This window comes from Rhagoletis pomonella, unplaced genomic scaffold, assembly GCF_013731165.1.
Source record: "Rhagoletis pomonella isolate Grant_MI unplaced genomic scaffold, Rhpom_1.0 Rhpom_scaffold_00012, whole genome shotgun sequence".
Lineage (NCBI taxonomy): Eukaryota > Metazoa > Arthropoda > Insecta > Diptera > Tephritidae > Rhagoletis > Rhagoletis pomonella.
The window spans coordinates 8099265-8104378 of NW_023458566.1; positions in this window are offsets into that span (position 1 = coordinate 8099265).

Sequence of the window (5114 nt, forward strand, 5' to 3'; positions counted from 1 at the left end):
TATTGAACATTTAACTAGAGAATTTTTTTTTTTAATTTTATGTATATCTGCATACTAGTAAATTTTCCATTGCAAAAAATTACTTGAACATTTTAAGGAAAACCTAACGAAAGTCTGTCACGTTTTTTTCGTTTTAGCAGCTTACTAAACTTTGCCTTAATCAGTGAATCGTGTTGTCTTCGTTCTCATCTAACGACAGGGTCAGGCAAAGGCCACATCCAACGGGTAGGGATGTTCTGCACAGTTTAACCTGCTATAATACCCAGAACGGAGTTATGTCAAAGTGTCGCGAGCCCCACGAGCAGCTCGAGCTCTTCGTCTGCGATAGGTGGCATTTACTCGAAATTTTGAGGGTGAACGAGTCAAACGGACCTCAGATTCGGATTCAGCGGATCGAAATACATGTCGGTAGGTGGATCTGGTTAAAAGTACACACCACTTAGTATTGACGTTACATACATGGAAGTAAATGCGAAACACCCTCGGCCAAGAAAGATCAAAAATCAACGGTAGTTTTTAAACCCTGGAAATTTACACTTTATTGAGTTAAAATTTAATAGGCTATAAAACTGCATACCCAAAAACATTATAAAAAATTATTTTTAAAAGTTTTTAAAAGTTTTTTTTTTGTATAAAGTTGAAAATCGGATTTAAAGGTTTTTATTATAGAATATTTGTGGTATATTTTTTATGAAAAATTAATGAATGGTAAATAAATAAAAGTGGCACACTATTCAAGAGGGCGGCACTGTATCTATGTACATTTATACGTCTATATATTAGGGTGGTCAAAAAATTCATGTGGGGAAAAGTAAAAGCCGGGAATTTTCGATCTCACCCTCTAGGATTGTGCTATACCATAAAAATATACCACAATTTAATCCGTGGGGGTTAGAGCATTAAAATTCCGACTTTACTTATTTTGGACCACCCTAATGTACATACGTCCATTGTGATCGCATCCATGCGTCTACGTGTAAAAATAAGCTTTTTGACGCGAGTTTAATTGTTGTAGCTTGTTTGGTTTTTGTTGGAGTTTTGGTAATCTATTTGATGTCTGCTAGAAATTCACATGTTTCTCTGACAGCAAAATTATTAATTAGATTTGTCATGAAAGCGAATTATTAAGTGGAGATGGCACATACAAGAAACAGAAACGTTTGCATTTACATATGTATGTGTATGCATGTATATATGTACATATGCATGCATTTAAGAAATCGTATGTATATAGGAAAATTACTTTTGCCAGGTCTTAACTGACACGCTTGATTGGAATGTACAATGCGCAATGCGTATGTAGGAAATGTCATTTGAAAATCTGCACCTAAATAATTCCAATATTATTACTTATTTGCAATGAGATTTATATGTGTTTATGTATTTTAATAAATTTTCACACTTCTGGGAAATTACTCTTTGTTTGGCTTGCATTTGGCATGATTACTTATACAGTGTATTGTATTGTATTTTATATTATTTTATTTACATGCAATTGGTGCTTCTTGGAAAGACGACAACAAAGATTTCATGCTTTTTATTGTTTACACCGCTACTCGAAATACCTTTACCGTTAATGCACCAAATTATTTGTTTTTATTGCAGCACTTTCCTCGAAGAATTAAAAAAGTAAAGAAAAATAGAGTGACAAAAGTTCAAAATCCTTTTAATGAGTATAAACAAAATGCAAACAAAGTGCAGGCCACCAGCGACTAAGAAATCGAGAAGCGTGGTGTAATACAATTATGACTGTATGTGTATGTATAGGTACATGGCTGGTGGTGCTGTTGGGGTTAATCTCCGATCAATGGCTTCGTTGTTAACTATTTTTAGTCGTTTTTTAATTTACATTTTAGTTCAAACTTGAAAAACATTGCAATCGAATAGAATTATGTGTTTTAATGTGCGCGTCTATATATACTATAAGAGGATTTGAGAACCCGTCAAGAAAATTTATTACATACATACCCTGTAGTCAAATGAACTAGTTGTAAACTACCCCACAACTAGTATGAATCGCATGCCCAACTAGTCAGCCAACTATCTTTTTTCCATGCAATCAACTGGTATTTTTATCATGGGGATGTCCTACGAAATGGCAATTGTCAGATTTCGGTCAGAAATATACCAGTCTCATACTAGTTCATAATAGACAGAAAAATACTAGTCTAATTATGGACCAAAATCACTAATTTGGGAGTCAAAAAAATAAAATGAATTCGTGAATATACAATAAAAAACATTTAAGTACACTTTTTTATTTTACATATTTTTATTTAGCAGCCTTAGATTTGCCAATAATTATTGTTAATTTTTTTGAGTATTAATTAAAAGAAAAAATAAAAAAAATTTCAGAATATCAACGAATTTACTAAACTCAGTAAATTCAACAGACGACTTCTCGGTAACAAATAAAGATTTTTTAAAGCTTTAAAATGAATTTTGAAGGGGAGGAGTAGTGCAGCTCAAATGTGCCCAAAACCGTGATTTTTGTACTTTTAGGTTAGAATATCCCGAAAACCTGACGTGATCTGGGGTCAAATTCGAATTCAGCACGTCAAAGACCTTCGGAAAAGTATAGTCCGATTCTTGGTTAAAAAACCTTGTTGGCCTGTGTAATTCAAGCAGTTATTAAATATTCTTCATTTTTGTCCATAGTTTGGCTTACTGATTGATAATAGAAATTAATCAAATAATTATATTAATCGTGTAATAAACAAAATAAAAAATAATTGAAAATGATCAAAAATAACAAAATAACAGGTCTGGTATAATTGAATACGTACTCAATTTAACGGTTTACGATATACCCAAAAAAAAGTTTTATTATTTTGTGTACTTTATTGTATTAAATTGTCGAAGTCAAATAATACAGGGTATGAATAAATCGTTTGTACTTGGTACAACTCTGGTCATTTTCGAATTAGTTCGGTTTCTGTTAGGAAATTCTAGTTGTAAACTAGTATTTTTCCTGACTAGTTTGGGATTTCACTGCAGGGTAGTTGCAGATAAGTGAATGCTAACCAATATCATGTCCAATTCGCATTCGACCTAGTATTCCTGCGTGCCGAGAGACGACCGCTATTAGAAAAAACGTTTTCTTTTATTTTGTTTTGATGTCAGTCAGAAACTCGACGCTAACCCAGGTTCATATTTATTCGAAATGGCGAAGTGACTCTCATAGGAATTTTTTCCTACAGGGTATCCAACGATACGCACATACGATCGCTCTACTTGCCGGCATACATACATTTGTGTATGTGTATGAAGTGCACCGACAACGCGCACAAGTAGTGAAGCATTTGTAGCCGACATAAGCAACATTGCCACTGCAGCCAATATGACCACCTTGGGCGATGCAATCGCCTGGCGCGTTTAAAGTAAATACATACATACAACAAAAAGGCGTTAAAGTGCATTAAATATTGCTCTGCTTCAATGGAATGGTTCAGTTTCATGATTGAACCCTAAACGATTTGTTTACACAATTTCAATTGTAAACAGAAGTCAATGCAACCACTACTGTACATACATATCTATAATAATGTGAGTGTGAGAAGAAGTCTTTTGACTTACACGCACATAATTATCCTTTGAAAGATTTTCCAACATTGACCTCTCAACACGGTTAAGGTCTTAACGCTGCTAAGTATGCAGATGAGCACAACGAATTTATGCACATGTGTATGTAAATATGAAAGTATGTGCAGTGCTGAAAGGCCTAGCCTGAAGAATCTGTTTTATTACAATTTACAGTGAAGTAAGCGAAGTGATACATTGGGCCTAAAAGCTAAGCAATTGCTTTTTCTTAAAAGTCCCTACCTTTCACTTAAATTTATTTGAGGAAATTGAGTGCAAGGTTTGAAATTTCAAGAAAAAAACATTTGCTTACGTTTTACGCATACGGCGTTCGAAAGTTTGTTGATTTTTTTTTTAATTTTGCATTGCGATTGGTACCTTTGTACAGATTTGTACAAGTGGGCTGTTGGTACAAAATAAAAAACGTTGGGACGACAATTTTTTTTTTAGTCACACGATTGGTACAATACAGCTAACTTCTATGAAGAGAAAGCTATTAAAAAGGCAAAACATGCAGAAAAGGCAATATAGTCAAAAAAGGCAAAATTAAAATTTACGTTTTTAAAAAAGGAAGACATGAAGCGTGTGATTCTTTAATTTGTTTACAGATACGACTAAGCGGACAAAATAGGTAACTGCCTTACAGGGGCACACCCAGGAATATATTTTGGCAGGGGTTTATACTTCTGAAAATTCGCTTCAGATAAAATGATCATTAAAGTATATTTATGCAAGTTTTATGTACAGTATGTAATAAATAAATAAACTTTTTGGAGTTTCAAAAATTGCATTTATTTACATAAAATTAGCAAAAAACTCAAACATTTGTAACCGACTTCAAAAAAGGGGTAAGTTATCAATTCGTCGGAATAGTATGCTAACGCATAACTTTGGACCACGTGGACCGATTTCAATAATTCTTTTTTTTTTATAGGAAAGATGGTACCTCAAGGGTCTTCCCGTAATTTGAAATTACTTATTTAATATAAAGTTCTATAAACACAATATGCGCTCAACTTGCAAAAGTAATAAAAAAATTAAAAAAAAAGAGTTTTAATGTTCATTTTCCTCGATATCTGGTTTCTGGTTTTCGAATGAGATGGTGATTTTTTACGCCTAATTTTTTTAATATTTCGAATACCGAGAAAATTAAATAAACTTGAATTTTTGTTATGTAGGCAATTTTTGGTGGAACGAATTCAAATTAAATCTTCAAATCCTTGTTAAGGACATATCAGTTGTAAACTCTTTTAGGCTCAGTAAGTGAGTATGCATTGCATATTTTTAGGTTTCATTCGCAGTTAAACTTTTAAGAGCTCTCAAAAAAAACGAAAAATTCATATAAAGTGGCGCACAAGAAATGGAATAGGAATTTTCTTCTATCAAAATTTCTTAAGTGCTTTATAATAAAAAAATATTTCTTGTGATTTTTCTTGAGAGCTGGCTTTAGGATACAGTTTGTATTTCAGGTTATTAGCTTTAGGGGGGGCTTGAACCCCAAAACCCACCCCTTGTGTGCGCTAATGCTGCCTTAA